This window comes from Petaurus breviceps, unplaced genomic scaffold (genome assembly GCF_028583685.1).
Source record: "Petaurus breviceps papuanus isolate PSGF00001 unplaced genomic scaffold, PetGlider_PUasm1.0 175, whole genome shotgun sequence".
Classification (NCBI taxonomy): Eukaryota; Metazoa; Chordata; class Mammalia; order Diprotodontia; family Petauridae; genus Petaurus; species Petaurus breviceps.
In genome coordinates this window covers 10,717,125-10,726,380 of record NW_027185764.1, presented here as the reverse complement: position 1 = coordinate 10,726,380, position 9,256 = coordinate 10,717,125, and the positions used below count along the sequence as shown (strand labels likewise).

General features: G+C 35.4%; 2 pseudogenes; both read right to left on the bottom strand.

Moving 5' to 3' along the window:
* The window catches only part of LOC138159037 (cytochrome P450 3A4-like), a 55,357-nt pseudogene extending 51,274 nt beyond the window's left edge, over nt 1-4,083 (bottom strand).
* A 1,186-nt stretch (nt 4,084-5,269) lies between these two features.
* Nucleotides 5,270-6,357, bottom strand: LOC138158994 (aldehyde dehydrogenase 1A1 pseudogene; annotated as a pseudogene).
* Nucleotides 6,358-9,256: the final 2,899 nt, after the last annotated feature.

Genomic DNA, 9,256 nt, shown 5'->3' with positions numbered 1-9,256 from the left:
AGATAGATAGATAGATAGATAGATAGATAGATAGATAGATAGATAGATAGATAGATAGATAGATAGATAGATAGATATTCTGCTTGCTCTACTATTTGGGTAACCTTGGTCTCTTAGTAATTCTTATCTTTGTTTGTTTGTTTCATTAGTCATTACTTCACTCATTTATTCTAGGCACCCTGGCACTACAGACCTAGCTTGGAGAACTTTTGGAGTTGAGTCTGATAACCCCTCTAGACTTTCCCATATTGCTTCCTGTGTATGGTATTAAGTCCACAGTATATTCACTTAAGGGTTTTGGGCACTGAGTGCTTGGTAAGCAAGTTGTCCAAGCCTTGAGTTACCAGTTTAGAGTTTAACTTAGTTCAAGTTTATTTCTAGTTTTCCATGTACTGCAGTCCTCCTTCAGAGTTTTAGATGCTGCTTTCAGGCTCCCTCTCTAAACTCTGTCTGGGATGGGGACTGAATCTATGTATTCTAGGATAGCCTAATGACTTGCATTTTTGCTAATGATCTTAATATTCAGCTGAAACTGCTTCCTCCGGTGACAAAAAAAATATCTCTTTATTGTAAATTTCAATGACTTTTTTCTCAATTTCCAAATTTCTTTACCTCTATGTACCTTTTGTCATTATTTACCACCCCTTCCTCTGGGATACAATCTCTTTAATATCTCTAACATGTTCACAGCTGATTACAAACACAATTTATTCACCCACACTTAAAAAATCAGTAATTGTGCTAGGGTGGGTGGATATGTGAGACATGTCTTTCAGGATATGCTTGCACTACTGGAACTGGAGAGAGGATAGTTCAAATACAATACTTTAGTTCAAATACAGCTTTCATTAGTAAACAGATGAGTGATCCTGGGCAAGTTACTTAACCTCTCTTTATCTCTGTTTTTTCAGTTGTGAAATGGGGATAATAATGGTACCTAACTTTCAGGATTGTTGTGAGGATCAAATGAGTACATTGTTAAAGTATGTGCCACAGTACCCAGAATGTAGGACATGCATGGGAAAGTCTTTTATTCTTACTTCCATATCCCCTTTCTACTTTCCTTCTTTCCTAAATTCCTTTCTTTCTTCCTTAATCATATGTGGCAGCTTACTTAAGAACATCATATACCTATCTACTACACTTTGGGAGGCCCACAGCTTTAATTCCTCAAAAGGCTTTTGTACTGAATAAGGAGACAGGCTTCCTGAAGGTGTCACTTGGACAGGGGTGATGGTCAGGAGCAGAGTCCAAATCAAGACAGTGAGTGAGGTGTCTCATGTTTTCATTTTTAAATGCCTTGGAATTCATTGTTCTAAACTAGGCTACATTTCCAAAACTTGCTATTAAATCCTCAATGGTCATATCCACTTTTGGTGGGGTTATGAGCAATCAGATACCCTAAAATATTGTTGGTGGGACTTCAGAATCAAGAAAATATTTTGGAGACCAATGACCCAATACATTATAAGAGTAACAAAACTGAATTTGACTTTTAATCAAGCAGTTCTTCTATCAGGACAGTATCACAAAAATAAACATGACATTTTATAATTACTTGTGTATGTAAAAATATATTCATTTCTTCTTTATTTTGAAAAGCAAAAATTGAACCCAAATATTACATTCAAAATTGACTAAAGTAATTATGGCACATTATAATAATCAAATATAATAGAAAGTCCCACAATAGTTATGATTAATGTATGCAAAGAAATAAGGAAGTTCTATTATGGGATAAGGTATAGCAAAATCAACCCTGACACCATAACTTCACCTACATAAAAGAGGAGAAAATAAAAAGAAAGTAGTGTGGACTCAAATATGGAAAATATTTCTAGCAAGCCTGGATATGAATTATGTTCTTTACTTATTATTTATATGTTACCCTTATTCCTCTTCAATCTGTATGGCAGTGATGGGTAAGATTCTGGCTATTCTTCCAAAGGGTCAACTCATTTCACAACAGAGTTTGTAAAAATTTTAAAAGAACTTGCTTGATATACCATTAATCATCTATTTAATATTATTTCCTCATCTAGAGTATAATTTCCCTTCTTTTTTGCTTAGCACATCTGTATGCTGATTATAAACCCAACATGGTAGGCTCCATAAATATGTTATATCATATTATGTTATTTTACATTATGTTTCTGCTGGGATGTATTATATTATTAAGCAGGTTCCTTCCCTTTCTTAACCTCAAGTCCCTAATCTGTCAAATGAGGTAAAAAAAAAAAAGGAGGGAATAGTAGAGGATAATCCCCAAGGTCCTTCCTAGGTCTCATATCCTATGTTCCTATAAATACTGTGCTACATCATTACCCGCAGCCCACAATGGCACAAAGCAGCAGACACTGACTGTTCTGACTTCCATTATGGGATTTAAGATGATAGAATCATAAATCTATAGTTTTAGAATGCTTCAGAGTCCTTTGTCACAGTCTCCTCATTATATAGATGAGGAAACTGAGGCAATGTAATTTAAGATCATTGTCCAAGGTCACATAGGTAAATGAGCATCAAAAGAAGGATCTAAATTTAGGGCCTTTCATGCCAGAATGCATTATCATTCTAGTTTTCTAGGAGCCACCTAAGCCACCAGTGTTCCTCGGATCTTAGTGTAAATGAAGAAGAATTCCATGGTATTTAATGTTCATATTTCCCCAGGACTTTGACCTTCTAGTGTTTACTGATAGCTCTAAGAAAAAAACCTGGATATTGGGATTATGATATTAAACTATCTCCCTGTTCAATAGTAACTTCATTTTTTCTGAACTGATTATTTTTTTATGTCCATGTGGAGAATTATTAACAAGTATTCTCTATTCACTTACAGTGAATTTTGAAACACCTGGTACAAAAGGGAGATTTGAATATCAACTTCTACTACCTCAATAAATTTAAATGATGCAGAGTCTACAGGAAAAAATAAAATGAAAATGTATGAAGTTCTGTGAATTTTCCTTTAACATTGAGCAGGGACCACTGACACATTTTGTGGTAAACTAACCAATATACCAAGGAATAAACAAAGACCTAAGCACAAAACATTTATGTTATAGAACATAACTAAATGATAGATTCTGAAGGTATCAGAAGCCTTAAAAATAAAGAAACCAAATGCTGAGATTTAAGAGGTTGCAAAATCTGAGATTGGGTCTCTATCTATTCTCCTACCAATATGATCCTTGGGTTTCATAAGCTCGTGGGGACTGCAACATTAGACATAATTGATCAACTTGTAACTTTTGTATAAAAATGCTTCCATCTCTATCATGTATCCATGATATTGACCAGTTTTCTAGTTCCCTTCCTTTCCGGGGCAGTGATTAGTTAAAAGAGATGCGTAGGACATAACAGGAATGCTCAACTTTTGTTGACTTTTGGTCCCCAAACCTTAAAAAAGGGAAAATGGACAAATACATCATCCAGAATCCCTAGAAACCAGCTGGTTGAAAATATTTCGGTGACTTGGTCAAGATGAGCATTGACAAATGAGCTATAAATTTTTTGGATATGAGGAAATATCTTTTAAGCTTTGCAAAGTAAAATGATAGGAAGCAAAACTGGAAGGGTAATAAAAAAACAGACAATTGACATGAACTCAAGTGTCTTTCAGGAGTTTTCTTTGCTCTTAAATCACTTGACTACTACCAAAGGATAACTTCAAAGTCAATTCTTTTGGGAAAAGAGTCTAGAGCCTTTGATCGAAAAGTTTATATTTCCTTTAGTATTTTTTGTAGCAAACTATGTCAACTCATTTTATAAACGAAGAAATTCAGCATTTTCAGTTACAGAAATACTAAATAACAGATATATCTTTGTATACATTAAAAAGGAGTAAGAACAATTAGAAAACCAGTCACTGTGAAAAGTCTTGTGACTAACAAAGGAGTTGGTCTAATGCCTTGATAAATTGTAGTAGAAGGGGCAGAAGGAGGTTGTCACTTACAGAAACAAGAGAGTCAAGAAGAGAACAAGCAGTGCCCAGGTTCCAGCACTTAAGCTTGGGATGGTGGCCATTGTCATGCTCTCTAGCCAGTTCTTTATTTCTGTCTCTTTTCCTCTTTTCTGCTTGCACCTCAGTTCTTAGTACCACAGCTTCAAGTGCTGTTGTAATTCCCTGACAAATTCTGAATGGAATATAAAGACTGTAAAACAAGGGGAAGTATTAAAGGGACAGCCAATGAAATTATGATCCAGCTGGGAAGTTTTATGGATCCTATACAAATATTTATCTCTAACACACTAGAGTTTATCTTTATTGACCTACTATAGGGGAAACAAGTTCATGGAATTCTCTGATGGTCAGTTAAATTCAGAAAATAATCATTAACTTTAGCCTCTTTAAATGTGTACTGGTAATGGTACAAAATCTTTAATCGTTATCAGACATAGTTGTTACAAAACAAGAGTGGAGTTAAAGTTTTATAGATGTCTGAAGTACAAAAGAAGCACTCAACAAGCATTTATTAAATTACTGTATATACTAGGTGCTGTGCCTTAGTCCTTGGGATACAAAGATGAAAATTCTGTCTGTGACAATTAATAAATGTACAAATATAAGGAAATCATATGTCATAGAACCATGAAAAAAGAGGTGAACTCAAATTCATTAGGCATAAGTTTTAGTACTAAGTCTGACACCTATACCCTCTATGATCAAGAAAAATTGACAAGATCTAACATTTCTCATCAATAATGAGAGACAGAGAGCACAAAGGTCTCTCTAAGTTCTGGAAGTGTTCATCTTTATGACTTAACTTCATTGTATGAGAAATCTGAAAAATAACATTTATAATATAGTCCTGACAGGTTTATTGTGAAACTCAAATTAAACTGATACTGAAACTACAATTAAGCAGAAGAGTTATTGCTTTATTGGACACACTGTTTCCAAAAGCAAAGACTTAACAGGATCACTGAAGAGAGTACCTCTAGTTGGTAAATTAACCTGCGCAGTAAATTTCAATTAATCATTAATAGAAAAAAAAAACCCAAACATTCCTTAATGGCTTAAACTCTGCAAGAATCATTTACCAAGAAAACTCATCACTGTTCTAACACTTGAGAGATCTCGAGTTAATTTCAGGTAGAATATATTGATCATGTTTACATGAGAGTAAGAAGGCATATGGCATGCTCTAGATATAATTTTTGAATGCTACTAATGTCAGGAGAAAATAGCAGCTGTAATATCTTCCATGATTTAGGGCTAGAGTTGCTCAGTCATAAAAAATATAGAGTACCATCTTCTGTGCCATTCTTACTCCTTCTCAGAAATCTTGATTGTGACAGTCTTGACTTCAGTGTATTCATGGAGACCATATTCTCCTAATTCTCTCCCATTTGCAGATATCTTGAATCCACCAAAAGGAGTCTGAGTAGAAATCACACCATAGTAATTCACCCAGACTGTTCCAGATTGGAGAGAAGAGGAAATTGTGATGGCTTTATCAAGATCTCTGTTGAAATTGCCTGCTGATAAGCCATAGTGGGTATTGTTGACCCTCTTGATCACTCCAAGAGGTTTAAACTACATGATTTGTTGGACTGGTCCAAAAATCTCTTCTTTGGAGATATGCATCTCATAATTAACATTGGAGAAAACTGTGGGCTGGATGAAGTAACCTTTATCTCCCCATGGTCTTCCTCCACACTCCAATTTTTCTCCTTCCTTCTTCCCATTCTCAATGACGCCAAATATTTTACTGTGCTGTTCTTTATCAATCTGAGGGCCTTGCTGTATTCCTAGGTTCAGAGGATGCCCCAGGGTGTATTTTTTGGCCTGCTCTACACTTCTCCAAACAAACACATTGTAAATATACTCTTCCACAAAAAGCCTGGATGCAGCCATGCAGTATTGGTCTTGATGAAAGAATAGGATGAAGTGTGTGGATTCCACAGCATTATCCATGTCAGCATCAACAAAAAAGCAAGAACTCTTTCCTCCCAGCTCCAGTAAAACCCTCTTAGAATTCCTCTCTTTTCCCAGCAGCCGAGACGCTGTGAAGGCCACCTTATCTACATCCTTGTGAGAAGAAATGGCTCCTCCAGCCATGGGTCCATAACCAGGAACAATATTCCCTACTCCTGGAGGAAATCCTGCCTCTTTAATTAATGATGCTACATGAGCAGTTAGTTGGTTCTGTTCTGCATGTTTGACAATGATGGTGTTTCCACAGCAAAAGGCAGGTCCAATTTTCCACATAAGCATAATCAAAGGAAAATTCTAAGGAATGATTTGGCCACAAGCACCAAAAGGTTCATGTCTTCTATAAGAGAAAAATTTTCCATCAACTGGGATTTTACAACCCTGAACCTTATCGACACAGATTGCATAGTAGTGTAAAATATTCACAGAGGAGCGTAAATCCATCATGAAAGCAGTGGGAAGACTTTTCCAGCATTTATTGATTGTGTTGCGGCCAAGAGCAGATGGTCTCTTTCAATTAAATTAGCCTATTTGTTTAGTAGTAATCCTCTCTCAGAAGTATCCATTGTCTGCCATGGGGATCTGATCTGAAAAGTTACAAGTTACAAATCTTTCTGCCTTCTGAAAATACTTCCTCACACTCTTGAACCACCTAAAACTGATCCAAAGGTATACAGAGCAACAATCTAGAGACAGGAGGGGCTTGGATAAACCCCCATTTGTCCCCAAACCTTCTTATCAGCCTTCCATAATTCTGATCAAACTTTTATTATCTTTACATATTTCTCAAACCCATTATCCAGATTATTCAGCTTTCCTTTACATTTTTAACCATAAAACAAGATAGCTCATAAGTCATTATTCTTCTCCTGACATATGTATCTACAGGGATCCTAGTTTAAATAAAGAAAAAGTTAATATCTAAACTTCACAGAATGATGGACTTATGTCTTTGTTTATTTTTCCCTAATTATACTCAGTCTGGAAGAGTAAGATACTTCAGAAACTTAAATCTTCACTTATATGTTCAAATACAAATGTTAATTTTTGCTTATGCCATTTAATAGTCACAAATTCAAATTGAAACAAGATCTTTTCTGCTCTACAACTTATTGCATTAGTTTAACAATAACTCACCTTGGAAATTTATTAAACCTTCAAAAAATACGTAACACACAAGACTTTTCAAAATATCTCTTCTAAAAGTATTTCCTTTTTTTAAAAACCAGTTTGAATTTATCCTGATATTAAGAGAAATAATCTCTAAGCCTTTATTAACTATTAATTTGGAAGTTTTAAATGATATCTTTCTTTTTCCATAAAGCAAAAATAAACCTTTAAAATTGTAATTAAATAAATTAGTTAGTATACAATGTTCTTAATTAACATAAATTTCTAATGTATCATACAGAACTCCTAGATCACAAAATTACAATCTTAGGGATATGGCAACAACATAACAATGAATTTCTTTTTTTTCAAACGTTTATTAATTTCTGATTTACATCATTCATTTCCTCCAGACTTTGAGTTACAAATTTTCTCCCTGTTTTTCCCCTACTCAGTGCCCCAAAATAGCAGTCCCACAGGATATACCGTCCTCCAATCTGCTCTCTCCCATATTTTCTCCCATACCCCTTTTGACTTACCCAGTAGGGCATGGTGGATCTCTATGCGCCAGTGCCTGTATATCTTATTTCCCAATTACACATAAAATAATATTAATAATAGTAAATATGTATTAGAATATTTGATTTTAAAACTTTGAATTCCAGATTCATTCCTTTCCTCCCTTGTGACCCACCCTTACTGGGAAGATAAGCAGTTCAGTATAGGTTGTACATGTGTGGCTAATACAAAACAATAACATAGTAGATATATTTTAAAAGACTGACTATATTTCCCTCCCTCCTATCCCACCTCCCACTTGTTCTATTCTCTAATTTGATCCCATCCCTTTTCAAAAGTGGGTGATTCCAACTTCCCTCCCCCCAGCCTGCCCTCCTTTCCATGACCCCCCTCTCATCCCCTTCACCCCCTACTCTCCTGTAGAGAGAGATACCCTATTTAGTGTGTATTTCATTCCCTGCTCAAGCCAAATTCAATGGGAATAAGGTTGATCCATTCCCTTTTGCCTTCCTATTCTTCCCCTCCATTGTAACTATTTTCCCTTGCGTCTTCTCTATGAGATAGTTTACCCCATTCTGTCTCTCCCCATATCCTCTCATTATATTCCTCTCTCACCTCTTAATTTCACCTTTTAAATATCATCCCTTCCTATTAAATTGGTCCTGTGCCCTCTATCTATGTATACCTGTAAATATATGTACACACAATCAAATATGTATTCATATGTCCATATACCCTCATATATAGACATATATATGTATACATATATATACATTTATATACACATAGGAATACATACACACACACACACATATATATATATATATATGTGTGTATGTATGTATTTCTATTCCCTTCAACTACTGAGAAAAGTTTCATCAGTTACAATTATTGTTTTTCCATGTAGGAATGTTAATAGTTTTGTAATGGACATCCGAGATATAACAGGACAGCTAGGCCAATTATGATTTGAAAGGAGTGTTTATTAACAGGCTGGGACTGCCTCTCAGACCGAAAGACAGCAGCGAGCTTTCTGTTAGACATAATTTTATAGACAATGTGATTACTGGCAACAGAATATGTTTCTAAGGGGTTAGCATTGTTTCCATTGAAGCGAAGCTTTCTCAGTATTATTCCTATTGAAACAAAGCCTTAGTATTATTTCTACTAAAGCAAAGTGAAGCCATAATACCTTAGCAAAGCCTTGGATACAAACATAAACAGACCTGAATCCATGGGAATCTGTGGCATGGTTTTAGCAACACAGGTGAAACATTTCTTTACTATTGGAGCCTATTAGATTGTTTCCAAGGAACTCAGTAGGGGTCCCCTCTAGCAGATTTAAGGGGGCTCTAGGGTATAATTTCTGGTGGACACTTCAGTTCAACTTTGATAAGTTCCTTATGATTTCTTTACCCTGTTTGCCTTCTCATGCTTCTCTTGTTCTTGTATCTGAGTGACAAATTTTCTATTCAATTCTGTTTTTTTCAGCAAGAATGCTTGTAAGTCCTCTATTCCACTGAATAACCATATTTTCCCCTACAACATGATACTCAGTTTTACTGTGTAAGTGACTCTTCGTTTTAATCCCAACTCTTTTGACTTTTGGAATATCATATTCCAAGCCCTTTGATCCCTCAGTGTGAAAGCTGCCAGATCCTGGGTTATCCTGATTGTGTTTCCACAATA